Here is a 23776-nt window from a genome sequence, read left to right on the forward strand (position 1 = left end):
AGAATGTTTTGCATTTGACTTTTATACAAATGCAACAACAACAACAAAAAGAAAAACAGACATAAAAATCCTTCTTCGGGGCTGCAAATAAGGCTTTGCTCGTTTGAGTGAATTTTAATTCATGTGTTCTTTTGAGTAGAAGTCATATTCTATTCTCTCCAGAGAAAATATTCCCAGTGTCTACTTAGATTCCTTTCCTGCAATGAGAGCACACATTTGATCTGAGATCCTGTAGAAATATATCACAAATAAAAATAAGTTCAGTCTCTCAAGGGTGTTCTCACATGAGTTAAAAAATCTAACTTGAAAGGTTAGTGGGGAAGGGGTTAGCTCCCATAGGGAGAGGCTGGTTCCCCCCTCTCGCCTGCTAGAGGATGAACACGCTAATTGGAAAACTAGAAGTTCTGGGGATTTGCAAGTGGAACAGGTGAAAATGTAACTGGTGATAATTAAAGGCTAATTATCTGCAACCCACAATTGGCCACAGGAGGTTCTTCTGAGCCACATGAAAGGGGAGCCTGTAAGAAATGTAATAAAAAGACATGCAAAGAACTTGTGATTCTTTTATACACCTGCACCATTAACGATGGGCAAGAATTGAACCTGTTTAGTCAGTGAGGGTGGATACTGCCTAAGGATGCTAGTGATTAGGCACAGGTATATCATATCTACATTAGGTGTTATCTAGTTTTATTTGTTTTTCTTTTGTATGGTAAATAGATGCCCCTCTGAAATACTTCCTGACATGTAAAATTGTCATGTTAACTTATCTATGTTAACTCAGCATGTAAACTGCTTTTGTGGATCCTTTTATAGAAGACATTCATAGATCATCAAGGTCAAGGAAAACATACCCCAGTTAGCATTTGGTTTAATTTAGACAAGTACATGTTATTAGAGGTTCCAGGAAACTCTGCAAAAAGACTCCACAGTTCAGCTGAATAGGCCATGAGAAAGGGATTGGCAGAATTGTCCTTCCAGGAGTCATAGCCTATGTGTACTTCCCTGGAAAGTAGGGTTACAGTGATGCTTCCCTTCACATGGCTACTTTTTCCTGTAAATCTAAGTGTAACTGATAATGTGCCTTTTTTGTGGACTGAACCCTTTCCCCAAATACACATGACACCTTCCTAGCTAATATGTTCATGCATAAACCCATGTTTGTTTTGCCTAAAGTTGAGTGATCCAAAACCAGGCACTGACTCAAGGCAGGAACCCCAGGGAACCCGCCCTAGGATTCATCAAAATGTATGGCATGAAGGGCTGGGAAGGTGACTGAACAGTAGAGTGCTTGCTTTGCGTGCATGAGGCCCTGGGTTCAATTCCTCAGCTCCACATAAGCAGAAAAAGCTGGAAGTGGGGCTGTGGCTCAAGTGGTAGAGTGCTAGCCTTGAGCTGAAGAGCTGAGGGACAATGCCCAGGCCCAGAATTCAGGCCCACAACCAACAACAACAACAAAAAATGTATGGCATGAAATTCAGAGCCTTCCAAGCACCTTCATTTCCACTGGGTAGAGAAAGCTTACAAATAAGTTTATAATAACATTTACAATAAATGAGAATCAAATGGATAGGCAAAAACAAGAACTAAAGAAGGAAAAGACATGCTAATCTTGTGAGCTCTTGACACAGTTGTATTATAAAAATTCATGTACTCCTCCCTGTGGTTTGATCATTCAACCTGTTCTTAGAAAAGTGCAACCATTACTCCCCTTTCTGACTCACCTGATTCATGCAAGGGTTTTGGCATTTAGATTTAAAAGACTTGTAAGTGATAATAGGGATATAAACTAAGGAGGTATTTGTGGTATTGTTGCCAAACTCCACACCTGTCATCAATAGAGAACAGGGCTATGTTTGGAATGAAAAAGTCAGTTATGCAATAGAAAGTATGTTGCATAGAACCATCATGATCACGGACTCAGAGAGAAATAAGCTAAATCTCCTGCACTTAAGACTTGATAAAATAGGACAACTAGAAACTCATAGACAGGTAAAAGAAAGTTCTACATGCCTGTATGAGTCTGTAAAAGTACAAAGAGAGGGAGTATAGCTGAGAAGTGCTGAAATAATACCTCAAGTCTAAGTGATATGTCTACATTTTTTATGATTTTTATCTAAAACTGAAAAACAAATTACAGGACACAGGGAACAGATTTGGCTGACAGACAGGAATACCAGAAAAGACAAAAATCTGTCTTGATTAGGTCACACTATCCATGTATGTGAATTCAATCACATAGCCAATGGGCAATAGAACAAGTTGATGCTCCAGGAAATGATACTATGATCAAAGACCTAACATTATGATTCTATTTCTATAGTCCAGAGTAGAAGGCTTCTATCTCCTTAATATCTACACCCCATCAAAGTTGTATGACTTACAGTGGCTGAGACATTCTGTTCAGGTAAAATCAAGGAATAGGAGAAAGAGAGAGATACCTTTCAGTTAATGCCAGAAATTATTAACAAATGATAAGTGATTGAGTTCACTTGAAGAAAACTTGAGGGAATTGGGACTAGAAACTTGAAGAATAAAAGTTCAATTTTGTATATCCAGGATTTTGACTAAAAATTATAATATATGTGTATGTATATACCAGTTACTCTATACTTACATCACTCAATTATTAAATTAGCCTGCTATGAATTTATATTGAGTATAGCATGTCGATTTTGGCTTTGAATGTCATACTTTTGCATGAGGAGTTATTACAGGCATGCTTGAAACAGAAACAAAGTGGAGGTTTTAATTTAATAGACACACCACTGGTATTTTAAAATAAATAGCACATTCATTAGAAACTGATATGTCAGGAAGTTAATTATTATTCTTGGCTAGTTCTTCACACAGGCAATTTTTTTCCTGGGCATTTTAGTGGTAGACCAGTAGTCTTAATGTGTGTAATACATTAAAGACAAAAGAACTCTTGTTTTAATTAGTAGTGCAGCTCTAACTTGATCTTATTGGAACAGTATCAGGAAGAACCAGCAATGTCATCCTTCCTTCATTCCCCAGCATGTTTACCTTTCACAGAATTGTCTCAGGAGAATTTATCCTAGAGAATAGGGACTGTTAGCCAAATGCAGACACTTAAAGATTAAGCAAAGGAAAGTTTCAGTGGCAAATAAAAAGTTTGACTCTTGAAATGTAGTACTTCAAGAAATAGAAATAGATTTGAATAGAAAAACAAAGGGCCATCCATAGAAATGCATGACTTGTTGATAAATGTTTGTTCAGCAGTAGAATAAATTTCCATTAAAATGCATAACAGAATTTCTAGGAAAGAATATATAATATCAGAAGTGTTCCAGCTAGTTACTCTAAAGGACAGTCGGCTGCTCTGAGCAACAGGCCTGCTCAAAGTCATAGTAACCCCACAAGGACTTTGCCTGGTCTACTTTGCAATGATTGAGTAGTGATAGTGATAAAAATCCAAAAATTAATGCAACCCCCCCAAACTAATTTTATTTACATAATAATATGTATTAACCTCCCAAATGTCATCATCTCCATCAATCCTCCCAGCAACCAAAAATATCCACATTATAGACAAGTTGTGGCACCAAAAGGCTAAATAAACTGGAGTCTCATACTATAGCAAACTTATTGTGGAAAAGTTGAATAAAAACACCAACTATCTTGAGTCTACAAATCTGATCTGTTACTTTTAGACACTGAACCCTGAATAACTTCTTGATCAGGGAGCACTACAGATGAAAAATTTCTCTCTGAAGAGAAATGAAGTCTAATAAGGATTTTATTCTGTGCAAATTTTGAGTGAAGGGACTGGGATATCCTGTAAGAAATTGGACCCGGCCTCCCCAGACATGCCTCCCCACCATGCATGGTGGGGGCAGCAGTTTGGTAAATAAACTTCTTCTCCTGCCTGAATAGTGCGTGGTGTTCTCTTCATCAGCTACCTAATGAAACTTACCTATTTAATATACCTTACATAGGATGCCATGACTCAGATGGGGTTTTTGAGTTGGAAATGTTAGAATTTCCTAACCACCCCTTTTCTGCAAACTGAACTGCCTTGAGACACCATGCAAGACTTTTCACCAATACCATTGCGGGCCTTCACATCCACGTCCACACCACTTGTTTACTCTGGTGAATGAAACTACTCTCTATGGTTCTCTGTTGCTCAGGCTCTGTCCAGATGTGGCACCACATCAGAGAGCTCTTACGGCCTTTAGCCAAAAGACCGGTCACTCCGGAGCTGAGGATGCTTGGTTTTGGGGGTCTAGCCATTTCTCTCTAGAGGGCTGTGGGGGAAGTTGGGACGCGGGATGCCAGACACCATCTCTGCCTGGTCAGCTCTCCTTCACTCACCAGTCTGACTCTCCTACACATCTAATGGGGTGCTGAAAGTCATGCCTGAGCCGTGAAACTCCTTTGAAATGCCTCCTGCGCTCTCTGGAAATTCAGAGCACCTAATTTTCCATTCTCCTATGTAGACAGTTTTTGCCACTGCAATGGTCAATGGCCAGAAGTCTGTTTACTTTCAAGCTCTCTTTGCTCTCTCTGCCATTCATGTCCAACTTTCCTTATCTCTCCCTTGCTCTTTTCTACAACATTTTGGCTTGTGCCCTGAAGAGTGCGATGCAGGCTGGGTCCCGGGGACCCTCCTCTAGGTTCCCTCTCAAAGGCTACCCTCTCTAGGTTTGAAAATTGTCAGAGTTTCCATTTTTTCAGGTTTTCTTTGCACTTTTTCAGAAGTTCTCCATCTTGGCCACATGGTGGGTTAAGGGTTTGGTTTCATCTGATCCTTAACCTTCCACCAAGCTTACTATTCCTCCACCCATTTTTTGCTGCCTCTTCACAGGCCCTGGTAACTGAGGCCCAACCATCTGATGTGCTTTGTTAGCAAAGATGTCTAAACATTGTTGTCAAAAATTTTAGGTTTTGCAATGAGGAGGCAACAATGCTTGATAAGAAATGTACTCGTTATCTTGCCCATGTAATTGTAACTCCTCTGTACGGTATTCTCACAATAAAAAAAAAGAAAAAAAATTTAGGTTTTGAGTTTTGCCTTTTTTGTTTGATGTATATTCTACTACTGACCACATGGATCTAGATATTGGGCAAAAAAAAAGTCATCTTACTGCTGGAATTCCAAGAGTCTATGGCCATTATTCATTTTGGATACTGTAATACTTAATGTGCACACTGTGTATATATGTGTGTGTGTGTGTGTGTGTGTGTGCCTGTGTAAACTTGTCTAGCATTGTGATCAAGTTATTTGGCTTAAGTGGTCTGAGATTCCTGAAGTTTGTTCAGTTTAGATTCATAGTTCAGTGCCAGCCAGTCTACATGTAGTCCAGATCCAGTCAATCTCTTCCAACCTGGAAGATAGCCTCACTCCTACCTAGACCATCCTGACTATCTCCACCATGGTAAAAGTAGACAGGAGTCTCACACAGCTGATTGCCTGGTGAAAGATTGCTATAGATTTGCAAAAGCTAAGGTTCTTTCTGTAACTGGTTAACTTAAGCACTGTTAGGGTTACCAAAAAGAAATCAATACTATATGTGTGCTAAAATTCTCATCACATCTAACAAGTTTTGTCATTGCAGAATATTTGTTGGTCAATTCTTATAAGGACCAGGTAAGCTCTACTTATTCTACTTGATCTCCTTGTTGCCTTAATTGGATATAACAAAGAGTTTTTATGGCAAAGATTGCAGTTCAAAGCTAGCCCAGGCTGAAAAATCCCTAAGACTCCATCTCCCAACTAAACTGCAAAGAGCCAGGCTGGAAGCCTGGCTCAAGACTCTTATCTCTAACCAGCAAACACTGGAAGTGGTACTATAACTCAAAGTGGTAGAGTGCTAGCCTTGAGCAGAAGTGCTCAGGGACAGTGTCCCCAACCTTGAGTTCAAACCTCCATGAATACTAACTGGGACAAGCCATCCCAGCAACAAACACTTCAACTCAGCAAGTCTGGGGAACAAGTCTGGGACCATGGAGAGGAGTAAGAGGAGATGATGTCACATCAGTCACTTTGTGCCTGCCCTTTCAAAATCAACCAGAGCTGGGAGGTCAATAGAAGGAAGAAGCTGGGAGGTCAATAAAAGGAAGAAGCCTGCCCATCTAGTGTCCATACCTGTCTACCTTTTAACTGGACAGAAATTTACATTCTTGCCTTTTTACCTGACGTTCCCCCTACCTACTTGCTAGATGTCAGAAGTGGCTAGGGACACTTCCACTAACTCCAGGACAGTCTGGAATGCAGGAGATAATTTTCTGCCCCAAACCCTTCCTATTGCTATTTGTTCTCTAGTAATTTTTGTTGTTGTTATTGTTGCTCAGCCCCTTTCTGCCTCATGATATTTCCTCCAGACTTCTTCCAAGAGATTTGCCTCCTCCAGACTTCATCCAAGGACTCATGCCCACCAAGTGACAGCTGCAGTCTGCTGCCTTCTCCCAGAGTGGACACATCTCAGCCTTTTACCCCTACTGTCAACTCCTCTTGCCAGCAAGAAGTAGCCAGAGAGAATCTTCACCCTTTCTCAAATTTTTCTAAAGGCTGGAATGTAAGATCTACACAGGGACACCTCTCTACCTCTTGGCTAAGTTTCTGCCCAGTATCTGTTACCTAAATAACTGGCTGACCTAGAAGCAGTCACCTTCCCCTCCTGCTAGGTCACATCCTGGGCCACCTCTAGTCACATGCCTCCCATCTAACCTTAGGAGGGTCCCAGACCTTGAGGTCATGTTTGGATCCAGTGTGGCCACACCTTTTCCCTACCAGGCCACACCTCTTCCTGTCCCTTGCCTAGATAAGTCCTGGCACAGGTGTGGGTCACCTCTTTCCTTTTCACCCATGCCTCTCCACCATGCATGATGGAGGCAGCATTTCAGTAAATAAACTTCTTCTGCCTGAAATATAAAAAAAGAGAGAAAAAAGAAAGAAAGAAAGAAACTGGACCAATAGAACTGGAATGCAAGAGGAAGACCACAGTTATGGAGTGGTGGATTTTTAAAGCAACATACAGAGACAATTGATAGCAAGAATGATCTTATAGGCAGAGGTGATCTGAAAAGAATTCTCAGAGAATATTACCGTTTAAGGAGTATTGGCCTGAATGGCAGTGATCTAAGGGAATCAAGAGAGTAGATTTGCAGAAATCTTGGAGAAATTGGACATAAATACCACAACGATAGAGAGTTCCATTCCAGAGAGGAACCCAAACACTTGATGTTCTGCCAGGACTGTCGTAGAAGCTGAAGAAATTAGATGTCTTGCAAGGAGGAAAATAGTCTCTGTGGTTAAATAATCAGGGTTACTTACAGTTAGAATTTCTCAAGTATGGTTTAAATGCTCATTTCCTAAGCCTAAGTTGAACAATACAAACATGTTTATAAATATGTCATATGCATCTAAAATTATATTCAAAATACAGTTCTTCAGAATTAAAAATAATAAATGTTTCAGATATGTCTGTGCCTCTGAATATTTTAATCAGATTTTTAAACAAAGAGCAAACTATACAGCAAGCTATGACCAAAAAGTCCTAATTATTTCAGAAATTTCTTACTAAAATGATTTGCAAACAAGATAACTGATGGAGATTTTCCTGGTTTCTGAAGAAATAAAAGGTTTTATAGTGTTAGCATTTAGTCGTAGGTTTGCCAAATTTTACATACATCTACCTATTAGAGTTCTTATGTTAATTTTTCAGTGGGCCTATGATTTATGAAGCAGTTAATATGAGCTTAGGAATTATCTGCTTCCAAAAATACATCATAATTTGTGTCTGGATAACAACTGTTTCAGAAAAGAAAGCCACAGTCATCACTTGGTTGTGTTGGCTGACAAACCTGTAGTAATTAATCTTTGTTTTCAGTGAATATTTTATTAAATTAATTTTCAAAATATGTACAAATTACAATTTTTAAAGCCTTTATATGTGACAGCAATTGTAATGAAATGTACTCAAGCCCAGACATAAGCACCTGCCAAGATTTGAAAAATGAACTGCTTATTTTTTAACTCAAAGAAATCCAGGGAACTAGGAGTTTGCCAAATAAATAGATGCAGGCATTTGCTTGGGGGTATTGCACTCACTCTTCACTTGAACTTGCTCATGGAAGTATAGCATGAAATTTATCAGGCTTTGAAAACAGACAGAACCTAGGTTTGGATCATGCCCTTACCATTTTCTTATTATATGCCTTTGAAAATGATATTTCACTTCTTGGAGCTTTTGGTTCTTCTTTCTCTTTTTCTTTGTTGTTTTTTGTTTTGTTTTGTTTTTTTGTTTTATCTTGTGTGTGTGTGTGTGTGTGTGTGTGTGTGTGTGTGTGCAAGTATGAAAGCTATAACTCGAGGTCTCTAGCACCCACTCAGATTTTTGTGCTCCTAGTTGGTGCTCAGCCACCTGAGCTACTCCTCCACTTCTGAGTTTTTGTTGGTAAAATTGTAAATAAGATTTGTTTCTTTGAGCTGGCTTTGAACTTTGACCCTCAGATCTCAGCTTCCTGAATAGCTAGGATTATAAGGATGAATCATTGGTGCCTACTTCTTTTATGGTCCTTACCATGAATCAGAACTATTTAGATATGAGTATTATTACTAGTGTAAGTCATAATACTATTAAGTACATCACTCTTGTCTAAAAGTATCTATCTAGCTCCTCCTAGAAGAGATGATTTTAATGCACATCCATTTTAATAGTTTATTTAATGTGCAGGAATACAGTTTACACATCCTGACACATAGTGTGTACTTATCAAATGCTAGACACATTATGAATACACATCAAATACTATGGACCTTTCATTTCCATGTACATAATTATATGCATTAGATGATGTCTTCCCAAAAATCTCTCTTACTGGAACAAATGCACATTTTAGGTTTCCATTGTCAGAATAATTATCTCAATCCTCCAAAGACTTTTCCTTTGAAACAACCATATCTCCTATACTTAAAATAGCATTACTCATAAATTAATGTACTAGTCTAATGCTACCCAAATATTGTCTTCAACTTTTCCAGGATAGCAGGAATTACTTTCTTCATTTTCATTCATTTATATGACATAAGTCAATTCTGAGTTTAATTATTATAGTAGAATTGAGATTTACCACTCTTTTGGTTAAAATAACAAGATGTGTTAGACATGTATAAGATAGGTCCCTCTGGTGTAAGTTCTGCTTCTGGTTAACTGCAAGTAATGTAATGAAATATGCACTGAATGGTATGGAAATTAGGATGACCAATACAGAAGATACAAAGCAAGTTTCTTATGTATCTTATATTAAAACTATTATAAAAGTGAAGCAGTGGCATGATTCAATTTAGTTTTAAACAGAACTATTGATCTAGATTTCGTACAAAGGAGTCCTTTGGACTCAAACTCTACACAGAAAAAAATCAATTCCTTTAAAATACTTCCTTTTATATATACTAGCTTAGTCATCAAGAGCTGAAATTCTGCATGTGAATAAAGCTGTATTCTCCTTGCCAATCACAAGAAGTGCTATGTAAATTATAATTGAAATATTAGAGTAAAAAAGCTAGAGGCCACAATCTTTCCACAAGATAATTGAAAGTCAATAATGATCCACCAAAAAAATTAAAGCTGAACCTCAGCATGAGTATAAATGTCATCAAATTTACCATTTAAAAGTTTTTCTGTTCACTATGTGCTGAACATCCGTCCATCTTTATAGGAGTACAACAAACATCCAACCACTGGAAACATCATGTTCCATGGACAGGCTAGAGGCTTAGAAGTGACACTTAATTTTAGTACCAAACTTGTTACTCACAATCAGATTGTACAAATTTGGCCAGTTAACATTTATGAATTTTACGGTTTCTTATTTATACAATTGGAAAATCTCTACAAAGTTTAAAAAGCTTCATTTCAATCAAGAGTTACATTTTATTCTTTGATACTTCATTATTTAAATGCTGAGAAGTAAAAAGAAGTTAGAGCTTCCAAGACAATGCAAGGAAACCAGAAATAAGGCACACAGATACTCTTACATCTGACTGCTGTATGTGAACTCAAGACAGTTTTTTTTATTATGTGGAACAACATATATGATATTATATAGTGTTTTCCATGTAGCTTAGCAAATAATGTGTTAACAAAAAGGTACCCTAACAGAGAGCTGAGACATTTTCTGAATCTGACAAATAAGGACTTGATCTGTATATATTAAATGAAATCCATAATATTTACATGCATATCATACACATATGCATAAATTTGATAATTAAAAGTAAGATATTGTTGCTAAAAACACTAAAAATAGTTTCCCATGGTCTTTTTAGTTTATCTGATGTGGACCTTTCTCTAATATCACACATAAATAATATCCAGATGCTAAGAGTGATAATATAGATTCCCCTGCACAGATATAAATTACACATGTTAATACCATGGAAGAATGTTAGGATTTGTTTATGATCAGGCTGGGAAGGTGGGTCAGTGGTAGAGTGCTTGCCTTGCATACATAACGCCCTGGGTTCTATTCCTCAGCACCACATACACAGAAAAAGCTGCAAGTGGTACTGTAGCTCAAGTGGTAGAGTGCTAGCCTTGCGCCGAAGAAGTGAGGGACAGTAGTACCCAGGCCCAGAGTTCAGGCCCCACGCCCAACAAAAAAAAAAAAATTGCTTGTGATCTACTTTCATTCAATTTCCTTAAAGTTAATTTCAGAATCATTTCCCCATAAAATTTTAATTGGGAGTGTCTCTTCACTACAGATCTAATTATTTCCTACTATCTCATGAACATGACACACTTCCGGCTTCATATACCCTAAAGGATTTCAATTAATTCTAGCTATTGTGAAACATTAGAAAAGCAATTCCTAGACATTGTGCAATATTCCTAATTTGTATATATCCAAAGAAATGTGATCTAACATAATCATATTTTACTGGAGGCCACATAAAAGGGCATAAATGTGTTATTGAAAGACAAAACTTATATGATTGAAATTTGTTTTTTCCTCCAGAGCACAGTTTCTTCAAAACTTGAAGCAAATGAGGATTATTCCATTTTCTTATGCATAAAGGGGAAGGACTAATTTTTTAACCCTGGCAAGTAATAGATGCATTTTAATAAGGCTTTTAAAAATCTGGAATTAACATAATATAAAAAGAAATTAGACATTTTTATCAGGAACTACATGTATTAACTAATGAGAAAGTACATTTTTCTAGATACTCATAATTTTATAAATAGATCACTGACTCGGTAGACAAATAAACATAGTCTAATAAATTAAGCTATAATTATTGAAATCTGCATTTTTACAACACAATTGAATCAATACACAAAATAATAACTCAGAATATGGTTCCCTGGAGTGATGCCGACTTACACACTTGCTATAGTAATTTGAGTATAGATTTGATCTCCAAAAATCTTATTATCTTCAATATCAACAGCACAGAAACAAAAGAAAAATGTTCATATTCATCACTAGTTTCCTTGTAATTATTAAATAAGATAAATGCACCTGGAAGTCTTCCTTGGTGCATAAAGGTTTATGCAAAATAAGCATTAACCCTTGATCTAATGTTCTTCTAGTGTGGGGTTGAAAAAATGAAGTGATTTTGATTCAGAGTTCAATGGTGACCTTAACTCCTCAATGACTCACTTGATGACTTTTCTCTAGACTCTATAATGATTTGGGTTTGAACAAGCTTTCTGGGCACACCTGGTTCACAGTGAAATGCCTGAACATCAATTGTAATTGAGCATTGTCTAGCTGTCTTTTCCTCAATATTACTAGTCCCAAAGGACTTGCTTTTGATTAGATTTTCCCATAGTTTATGTTATTTTATTTTATTGTAAAGGTGATGTATAGAGGGGTTACAGTTACATAAGTAAAATAAGTATGTTTCTTGTCCAACAGTGTTATTCCTCCCTCCTTTTCTCCTGCTTTTCCTCTCCCACCCACTCCCCTCCCTACAAGTTGTAAAGTTCATTGCCAACATAGTGTTTTGTAAATATTGCTGTTGGCATTGGTTCAACTCTGAGTTCCATTGTTTTTTGTTTGTTTGTTTGTTTGTTTTGTATTTTCTTATATTGTCAAGGTGATATACAAAAGTGTTACAGTTACATAAGTAAGGTAAGTACATTTCTTGTCAAACTTGCTACCCCTTCCTTCATTTTTCTCCTACTTTTCCTCACCTCCCAAATTGTACAGATCATTTCCAACGTACTGTCTTGTGAATATCGCTGCTGCATTGGCTCCCCCCTTGTCCTTCATCTCACTATTCTGTTGTTTCGCTTTTCTTCCCTAATTCAAATAACTATATATACACTTCCAAGGTACCAAAGTCAAATACAGTGACAATAGGGAGAGAACATCCATCTTTTTTCCACATAGACAATTTAAAACTTCTTACTTTAAGTTTTGTTGGATTTTCAGAAATGGAAATGGCTCAATGCCACCAGTATGTCTAACTAGCCTTCCATCACCTTCTTGACCTCTATTAAACCTACCCTGACCTACTATATACCCTAATATACTGGATTTCCTGAAATAGTCTCCATTTTGGAGACTTTCATCTGCACCATTTCTTCCCATAGGTAAAAAGGACAAAGTTAGTAGATAGTTGTCTCTTGAATCTGGTCTTACAATTGAACATTGGTCTTTTGCTATATGTCACTTGTAATTGGAAATTACACCAATAATCTACCAAATCAACAGGAACACAGAAAAACAAATATTCACTTTCACATTTCCTTTTATCCTAATCTTCATTAATTAAAAATGCACACCTATGCTTACATCAACTTTCCAAATAAAGCTTTAGAATTAGTGTACCTTACTATACTTTGTCACTAAGTTGGCTTAGATTCCAAATACCATTTTGTGGTTGTTATTTATTCTAAATATGTATATGTTTTGTCCTAACATTCTCTGTATTTCTAATGCAGGCTTTTATCTTCTACTTAAATAAATTTGCAATCAGTATTTAAATTTTAACCATAAAATAATACTCTGAGGAAGTATTGACATTTTTTTTTGCCATACCTATATGTTGAATTCAGGGCCTGAGTTTAAATTCTGGGCCTGGTGATTGTCCCTGAGCTTTTGTTCTCAAGGGTAGTGCTCTAGCACTTAAGCCACAGCTCTACTTCTAGATTTGTTTTTTTTTTTTTTTTTTTAGTTTAGTAGTGATAAAAGTCTTACAAACTTTCCTGCCTAATCTGACTTTGAACTGAGATCTCAGTCTCCTGAGTAGCAAGGATTATAGGGATGAGCCACCAGCACTTGGCAAGTATTGACTTTTCAATTGTTTACTTTTTACAATAGAACCTATTTGTACATTTTAATATGTTTTGTCATCTTGATATTATGCTACTGAGCTACTGAGAATTACAAATAACATCATCAGTAATCTTTTCTACACTTCCCCCATTAGTATCTATTTTTTTCATGAATTTGTCATTCTACATTAAAAGATGAAGACATAACTTGTCAAAGGACAAAATTTCAACCAATTGAATTCAAACAGTCTGATTGGTTTTTATTTTTAATTCATGAGCCAAGCATCATCCCATCTACAAAATAAAAAAAGTGCTCTGATGAGCTTTTCAAAATGTTATTGAGTTTCTGAGCCAGAAAACTCAGAGGAAAACATAAGGAACAAAAATCGATTTGGCTGTCTCAAAGTTACTTCCCTTACAGAAATATAAGAAAAAATAAGGGAAGGGGTAACAACTCTGACAAGAAATGTACTTATTACCTTACTCATGTAACTGTAACCCTTCTGTATATCACTTTGACAATTAAAAAAAAGAAAAGAAAAGAAGAGAAGAGGACAAGAAAAAAGAAAAGAAAGAAATAAAAGAAAAGAAAAATTATCTTAGCTGGCACCAGTGGCTCATGCCTATAATCCTAGCTACTCAGGAGGCTGAGATCTGAGTATCACAGTTCAAAGCCAGCCCAGGCAGGAAAAGTCTATGAGACTCTTATCTCCAATAAAAAGTCTATGAGACTCTTATCTCCAATAAACTATCAGAAAACCAGAAGTGGCACTGTGGCTCAAGTGGTAGAGCACTCGCCTTGAGCTGAAGAGCTGAGGGACAGCACCTAGGCCCAGAGTTCAAGCCCTATGACCAAAAAAAAATTATCTTGGCCTTATGAGATTTTTCTGTTATCTCTCTAATGATTGCTGATGTGTTCAAATCTTACAAGTGAAATTTAGGTTTCAGGCTGGTGGTAAGAAGTATGAAGGACTCCATATTAGGGCCTCTTTTTACTTTAGACATTTTCACCTTTTATTTCATGTTAACATCCACATTGGTTTCCATCCCTGTTCTTTAGTTAAGTATGTCCTGTTTAGCGTTTACTACCCATTGTTGCTTAGTTGGCAAAGGTTGACATATTAGTAGATTAGATGTTTTTAAGTTAATATTGTTTGAGCTTTTGTATGTTTAGTACTGCTTTTCTCTACATTTATGTATGTGAAAACATTTGACAAATTAAAAATCCTTGGCTCGCAACTTCTCCAGCAGGTCATGGGTACTTTATTTCTATCACATTGAGCTTTATTTTTGTAGAAATATTAAGCCAACATGAGCTTTAATCCTTAAAAGTCATATGTGACATATTTCAACTCACATATGAGATGATAGATTAGTATCCTTATTAAATACAGAGCTCATAAAATTCAATGAAATGAAACAACCTAAGTAAAAGTGGACAAGAAACTCAAAACAGGTGGTTGTCAAAGACAAATGTATAAATGTCCAATAAGGATATGAAAAGATATTTGACATTACTAACCAACAGGGAAATGCAAATCAAAATCACAATTAGATACTATTTCAAAAATTACTTGTGTGTCATCAAAACACCAAAAACAACAACCAAAAGAAAATTAGAAAATAACAAATGATGAGAAAAATATAAGGAAATTGTAATCTTTATTGCAGGTATAAATGCAAGATAATTGGTTTTTTTTCTACAAAACAGGATAGTGGTTACATATATATGTGCCAGATGATCCAGCAAATCTACTTCTGGATATAAACCCCAAATCTATAAAAGTGAAGAACCAATAGATATTTGTAGATCTATGTCAATAGTCATATTATTCACAAGAGCCAAAAAGTGGAATCAATTCAAGTATCAGTTTTAAGTGGGCATATACTACTTTTAATTAAATAATGTACATCCAACAATTGACCATGGGAATATTAAATTGCAAAAGAGAAAAAATGAATTGAATGTGCTAGAATAATAAAAAATAAAAAGACCAGTCAAATGTCAAATAATAACAAAGTATCATTCAACTGGTCCTGTTTTATACCTCATTGTACTGTAGGGGAATAAAAGGGAAGCATCTAAAAAGAGTTGACAATTTTTCTTTTATGTACCATGAAATATGTCTAGCATCAATTTCTCTCCTTGGTATTTACCCTCAAAATGAAAGCAATAACAATAGCTCATTCATGTTATCCAAAATCTAGATGTCCATTAATGAAAGACTGGATAAAATAATCTGATACATTTATATAATAAAATACTACTTTAGCTATGTCACAAAATAGTTAAATATCCCAAATATTACCTTGAGTGGTAAAGACTGTCAAAAAAGTAGCTATACTATACAATTCATGAAGTAGTACAATATAACGGAAATAACAGCAGTGATTTTTCCCAACAATACCTTTTGGAAAAGCATGAGAAAAAAATTAGCTTGCAATGGTCTGTTTCTTGATTAGGGCAGTGATTACATCAATAGACACATAACAAAAATAATCTAAATATAACAGGTTTGAATTTTACTTCTGTTCAAACAATATTAGACACAAAATTATAGATCTTTTACTTGTTCATTCAAATAACTTTTTAAATTTAGTAATCCACCTGATTTTTTAAATCATATGCACATAAAAATGAAAATTGAGCCATATTCTTCAGATTGTGTGTTGATTTTATGATTTTTTTATGTTACAAAGATTTCATGACTTACATATTTAATCTATTTTGTTTTTATTGGTTATTTTTGCTTATTTTTATGCTGCTCATTTTTTATATGTTAACTAGAACTGGCTCTTGAACTCAGGACCTCTCCCTCAGCTCTAATTCAACTTTTTCACTCATGTCTGTTGCTGTACCAAATTTAGTTCCACCATTTTATTGGTTCATCGGAGATGAAATCTCTTAAACATTTCCCCTCCACACCCACACAGAGTAGACTTAGAATGATGATCCTCAGCATTCAACCTCCAGAATAGGATTACTAACATGCAGCATGAGTGCTTGGCTTCTATGTAATGTTCTATGTTTAAAACCATTCTGACTCATATAACTTCCTCCCATATGACAAGTACCAACATTATTCCACTAAGATAATTCAAATAGGATCATAGTACCTTTAATACCATCCAATATAGTGGGGAAATGCTGACTTCTATCTAAATTTCTCAGTATTTTCACATTTTAAATTGATATCGTTATCTTACATTAGGAAAAACACTATTTTTTTGTTTTTCTTGGTCCTAGTTGAATTATCTATCATGATCTTTTCACTATGCAATTTGGGGCTACTTTTCCTCTATCTAATGATGGGATACAGAAGAACTCATGATTTTCATTCAATTCAATTCTATCCTCATTCCTTGTCCTCTTTTCAAATAATCTTATTATACACATATCTGTATTTACTACTTAGGTTCAGATGACATGAAAATTCATATTGCAATTGAGACTTCTACTTTGAACTATTGAACTGAGCCTTCAGCTACATTTGGATTCCAAGTAGATTTATTTTATGAACCAAATATAACCAGCTATAGAATTATACAAAAATTCATTCTGCAGTAGATGACTCTAACTTCCTCATCAAATTAAAGAAGCCAAAATCTTTCCAAATATTCATGTAACACATCACATCAACTGTACTATAATTATTTTATTTAATCTGTATGCTCCCCAAGTCTAATTTTTATTTTTATAACATAGCAACTACATAACTATTGAAACTAACTTACTACAAACTCCTCAAGTCTGACTGAGCTACAATTTCTCCTAACTGTACCTCTCCAAACATATCCATTCCTGATCAATCATATCAAATCAATTTCCTATATAAAGGAGATCTTTTTTCCTACAAATGCTCTAATCATGTCACACCCTACTTAAAACTCTTTTATGAGTTTCTATTAACCTTGAAGTAAAATCTGAAATCCTACAAGTCGTACTGTTTCTGGCTCCTGTTCTAATCTAACTTGTTCTTAGAACTGGAACTTTTTATTTTATGCATTCAAGTGACTCTTGTTTGAGTTCCTTTCGTGAATCATCCTACATTTTGTGACAGATATTTTTTAATGTTCTTTTTATTTCATTGCACTAAATGCTTTCTCCTTTTCATTTAGTTCATCTTATGCTCATTTTCATTTCTTGTCATGAATCACTACGTGTGAAAGGAAAATTTCTCAACCCTACTAATCTGGTCAGGATCTACTATGATAGGATTTCATTGTACCATAAAACTCTGTTGAAAAAATTATGCTTGTAATTATATGATTCATTTTATGTAACCATTATGTCGATTGATATATGGTCCAACCACAGAATAGATGCAAGTTTTGAGGAAAGACTGCATTCAGTTCTGTACTTTACTATAACTTATACTGGGTAATATCTAATATGATATAGCTTAAAATGGCAAACACTTATTTTTAATGGCTCTGGAATCTGAGAAGTCCAAAATCAAGGAGTTGGAAGACTGTGCCTGAAAGAGGCCTGCTTTTCATAGAGAACAATTGCTCATAGAATCTTGAAATTATGGAAAGGAAATCGCAGCTGTCTGTATGCCAGTGGCTCACGCCTGTAATCCTAGGTACTCAGAAGGCTGAGATCTGAATATTGTGATTACAAACCAGCCCCCAAGGGAAAGTCCCTGAGACTCTTTTTTTAAAAAATAAGATTTTATTGTGTAAATACTGTACAGAAGGGTTACAATCACATGAGCAAGGTAATGAGTACATTTCTTATCAAGCATTGTTGCCTCCTCCTTTGTTTTTCCACTACCATCCCTTCCCTCCCATCTCCACAACTACAATCCCTCTGCTCCCTCCCCATTCCCACCCCCAGCCTAAATTGTAAAGGTTGTTTTTCCCAGATAGAATCTTGTACATATCATTGTTGCAATGGGTCAACCTGTATCCTAATTTAAGCAATTTGTTTTTTTCCTTCCACTCCCCAAATTATGCCAACATCAAATACAGTGAAAACATGGGCTATACCATGGAGGAGGAACAAACAAAGCAACAAAAAATTCACATGGTATTTTATAAATACATTAGAAACAATAGCAAGCAAAAAAGAAAAACCACTTGTGTCCTTATCTTGGGGTTCATTTCACTTAACATCATCTTATCTGATCTTTTCTGCTTGTCTCAGATATATACTAATTATTGCAAATAAGGGAAACCATGGGACCTATGTGTCTTTGGGCCTGGCATACTTCACTTAATACAATTTTTTCCAAGTCTTTCCATTTCCTAACAAATGAGGCAATGTCATTCTTTCTGATGGAGGCATAGAATTCTATTGTGTATATATACCACATTTTCTTGATCCATTCATCTACTAAGGGGCATCTGAGTTGGTTCCATATCTTAGCTATGGTGAATAATGCTGCAATAAACATAGTCGTGCTGGTAGCTTTAGTGTGGTCTTGTTTGTGATCATTTGGGCAAATGCCCAAAAGTGGGATTGCTGGGAAACTCTATGTGGAGTCTTTTGAGGAACCTCCAACCTACTTGCCAAAGTGGTTGAACAAGTTTACACTCCCACCAACAATGCAGTAGGGTTCCCTTCTGTCCACATCCCTCCGCCCCAGCATCTGTTGTTAGAGTTCTTGATTATAGCCATTCTAACTGGGATGAGGTGCTATCTCAATATTGTTTTGATTCGCATTTCTTTTATGACTAGAGAGGTTGAGTATGTCTTGGACAAGTAGAAAAGGTCCAAAGCTATGTACATATCACCACATAAGTTGTTAAGAGAAATGAACCCCAAGATAGGGACACAAATGGTTTTTCTTTCTTGCTATTGTTTCTGGCATATTTATAACTTTTTTTTTCTTTCTTGCTATTGTTTTTGACTCATTTATATACACCATGTGATTTTTTGTTGCTTTGTATGTTCCTCCCCCGTGGAATAGCCCCTGTTTTCACTGTATTTGATTTCGGTGCCCTGCATCTTCTATATACACTTCTCTAATTCGGGGAGGGGAAGGGAAAAAACAAAATATTTAAATAGGGATACAGATTGACCCATTGTAACAATGTGATGTACAAGACACTCTGTTGAAAAACAAACTTTGCAATTTAGGTGGGGTTGGAGGGGTGAGCGAGGGGAAGGAGTGTAGTTGTGTACATGGAAGGGAAGGGATGGTAGGGAAAAACCAAAGGAGGAGCTAACAATGCTTGATAAGAAATGTACTCATTACCTTGCTCATGTAACCCCTCTACACAGTATTTTCACAATAAAAAACATACTAAAAAAACCCAACAAGATCAGTCTATCTGCTACCTTCAAGAGACACACCTTGCCCACAAAAACAAACACATTCTGAAAATGAAAGTCTGGAATAAAATCTACCAAGCCAATGGCCCCCATAAACAGGCGGGAGTCACAATCCTAATATCAGATAAAATAAACTTCAAATTAAAATTAGCGAGAAGAGATAAAATGGTCATTACATACTAATTAAGGAATCTCTCTTTCAGGAGGGTATTACAATTCTAAATGTCTATTCATCTAATAACGGAGCACCCAAATTCATGCAAGAAACATTACTTTCCTTAAAATCTCACATAGATCCAAAGACATTAATTATTGGGGACTTTAACACACCTGCTGGATAGATCAACCCGACAAAAACTCAACAGAGAAACCTCAGGTCTAAACAACTGCATAGAGACTTAACAGACATCTGCCAAGTATTTAAGCCAGCAGCATAAAATGCACATTCTTCTCAGAAGCACAAGGAACATTCTCCAAAATAGACCACATTTTAGGTCACAAAACAAATGTGTCCACATTCAGAAATATTGAAATTATGCCCTGCATTCTCTCAGACCACAAGGGAATAAAATTAGAACTCAACACCAAAAGCCACCAAAGAAAATCCTGGAACATATGGAGGCCGAACAACACACTGTTGAATCACCAGTGGTTTATGGAAGAGATTAGAAAGGAAATTCAAATGTTCATGATATTCAACAAAAATGAACACACAAATCACCAGCTCCTCTGGGACACAGCAAAGGCAGTACTCAGAGGCAAGTATATAGAGCTCTGAGTTCCTACATTAACAAATTGGAGAGATCTGAAACCAACAACATAACAAGGCACCTGAAGCTCCTTGAAAAAGAGCAACAAGCTAAACCCCAATCCAGTAGATGGAAACAAAGAATTAAAATTAAATCAGAGGAAGTGGCACTGTAGCTCAAGTGGTAGAGCACTCACCTTGAGCTGAAGAGCTGAGGGACAGCACCTAAGCCCAGAGTTCAAGCCCCACGACTGACAATAAATAAATAAATAAATAAAATCAGAATTAAATGAATTAGAGTCCAAAAAACCATAGAAAGAGCCAACAAAACAAAGAGTTGGTTCTTCAAAAAAATTAACAAAATTGACAGACCCAGGGCAAATCTTATTATAAAAAGAAAAGAACACACTCAAATAAACAAACTCAGAGATGAGAACTGAAACATCACCACAAAAACAACCAATATTCAGAACATTATTAGGGAATACTTTTAAACCTTTATGCTAATAAGTTTGAGAATCTGGAAGAAATGGACAAATTTCTAGCAAATATTGACATACCCAAATTAAACTAAGATGATTTAAGCTAACTTAACAGACCAATATAAGCATCAAAATACCAATAGCAATAAGTGACCTCCCACTCGAGAAAAAGCCCAGGACCAGATGGATTTACAGCTGAATTCTACAAGGCCTTCAAAGCAGAACTCACACTAATACTCTTCAATTCTTCAATGAAATTGAAAGTGAAAGTTCACTACCCAAATACTTTTATGAAGCCATCATAACCCACATCCCAAAATCAGGCAAGGACTCATCAAAGAAAGAAAACTATAGGCTCATTTTTTTATGAAGATGGGTGCAAAACTTCTCAACAAAATTTTGGCCAATTGATTTCAACAACTCATCAAAAAAAATCATTCACCATAATCAAACAGGATTTACTTCAGGTATGCAAATCTGGTTGAATATATACAAATCAATATAATTCCTCATATCAACAAGAGCAAGGATAAGAACAACATGATTATCTCAATAGGTGCAGAAAAAGTATTTGACAGGATCCAACACCCTCTTATGATGAAAGCTCTGGAAAAACTAGGAATCCACGGAACATTCCTCAATATAATAAAGGCTGTGTATGACAAACTTTCCACCAGCATTATACTTAATGACAAAAAGCTAAAGCCATTTCCTCTAAATTCAGGAATGAGACAAGGATGTCCATTCTTTTCACTTCTCTTCAAGTTAGTATTATAGAATGCCTAGCTAAATCAATAAGACAAGATGCAAACATAAAGGGGATCCAAATAAAGAAAGATAAATAAAACTCTGCCTCTTTGCAGATGACATAATCTTGTTTTGAAAAACAGCATGGACGCCAGTCCAAAGTTACTGTAATGGATCCAAAGCTTGGCAAAATAGCAGTGTATAAAAATAACCCTCAAAAATCAATGGCTTTTCTGTATGCCAACAATGAGAAGCACGCAGCAGAAATCAGGAAAGCAACTCCTTTTGTAATAGCCCCACAAAAAATAAAATACCTAGGAGTTAACTAAAGATGTGAAAGACCTCTATGATGAAAACTTTAAAAACCTGAAAAGTAAATTAAAGCAGAACTAAGGAAGTGGAAAAATCCCCTGCATTGGGAGGATTAACATCGTGAAAATGGCAATGCTGCAAAAGGCTATCTACAAATTCAATGCAATATCTATCAATATCCCAACTTTCAATGAAATAGAAGAAGCAACCCAAAAATCCATATGTATCAATAAAAGACACCAAAGAGCAAAAACAATCCTCAGCAGAGAGAACAGTGTCAGTGGAATATTATATAAACTTCAAACTCTACAACAAAGCCATAGTAAACAAAACAGTTTAGTACTGGCAAATCTGAGGACCAATGGAATAGAAGTGAAGACCCAGAAATTAACCCACAGACCTATATCCACCTAATGTTCTACAAAGGAGCTAAAAAAAATAGAAGGGAAAAAAGACAGCCTCTTCAATAAATGGTTCCTGCAAAATTGGTTAATCACCTGTAGAAAACTAAAGCTAGATCCTTATATATCACCCTGCACTAGAGTCAACTCCAAATGGATCAAAGACCTCAAAGTCAAAGCAGACACCCTAAAAACATTACAAGATGGAATAAAAGAAAGTCTAGCACTCCTTGGCCCAGTCCAAAATTTTCTTAATAAAGACCCAGAAACACAACAAATCAAAGAAAGGTTGGACAAATGGGATTGCATGAAGCTTCAGAGCTTCTGCATGGCAAAGGACATATCTAGCAAGATCAATAGAAAGCACATGGAATGGGAGAAAAGCTTCACTAGCCATACAACAGACAAGGATCTCATATCTAAAATACACTTAGAACTCAATAAATTAAATCCCCCCAAAACAAATCCTCAAAGAAACAACTACCTGATTAATAAGTGGGCTAAAGACTTAAAGAGACTTCTCTGAAAGGGAAAATAAGAATGGACAATAGACACACGAAGATATGCTCAACTTCTCTAGCCATAAAAGAAATGTAAATCAAAACAACATTGAGATTCCACCTCACCCCAGTTAGAATGGCTATAAACAAAAAATCTAATAACAACGGATGCTGGAGGGGATGTGGCCATGTTGGTGGGAGTGTGAACTTGTTCAACCATTTTGGAAAGCAGTGTGGAGGTTCCTCAAAAGACTTCACATAGAGCTCCCCTATGACCCAGCAATCCCACTTTTGGGCATTTACCCAAATGATCACAAACAAAACCATACTAAAGCCACCAGAACAACTATGTTTATGGCAGCATTATTCACCATAGCTAAGATATGGTACCAACCCAGATGCCCCTCAGTAGATGAATGGATCAAGAAAATGTGGTATATATACACAATGGAATTCTATGCCTCCATCAGAAAGAATGACATTGCCCCATTTGTTAGGAAATGGAAAGACTTGGAAAAAATTGTATTAAGTGAAGTAAGCCAGGCCCAAAGACACATAGGTCCCATAGTTTTCCTTATTTGCAGTAACTAGTATATGTCTAGAACAAGCAGAAAATGTCAATAACTATGTATATAAGACCATATAAGATGATGTTTAGCAAAATGAACCCCAAAATAGGGACACAAGAGATTTTATCTTTTTCTCTCTTTTTATTTTTGTCACTCATAGGGACTGAACTCTGGACTTGGGCACTGTCCCTCAGCTTTTCAGCTCAAAGCTAGCACTCTACAACTTGAGCCACTGTGCCACTTCCTGTTTTTCTGCTTATGTGGTGCTGAGGAATCTAATCCAGGGCTGCATGCATGCTAGGAAAGCACTCTACCACTGAGGCACCTTTCCAGCACCAAAAGGTTTTATCTTTCATCCTGTTGTTTTTAATGTAGTTATAATGTACTATGTGATTTTTTGTTTCCTTTATGTGTTCTTCCCCCACGGTATAGCCCCTGTTCTTACTGTTTTTGATTAGGGTGCCCTGCATCTTGTATATAC

Source organism: Dipodomys ordii, unplaced genomic scaffold (genome assembly GCF_000151885.1).
Source record: "Dipodomys ordii isolate 6190 unplaced genomic scaffold, Dord_2.0 Scaffold39, whole genome shotgun sequence".
NCBI classification, from domain to species: Eukaryota; Metazoa; Chordata; class Mammalia; order Rodentia; family Heteromyidae; genus Dipodomys; species Dipodomys ordii.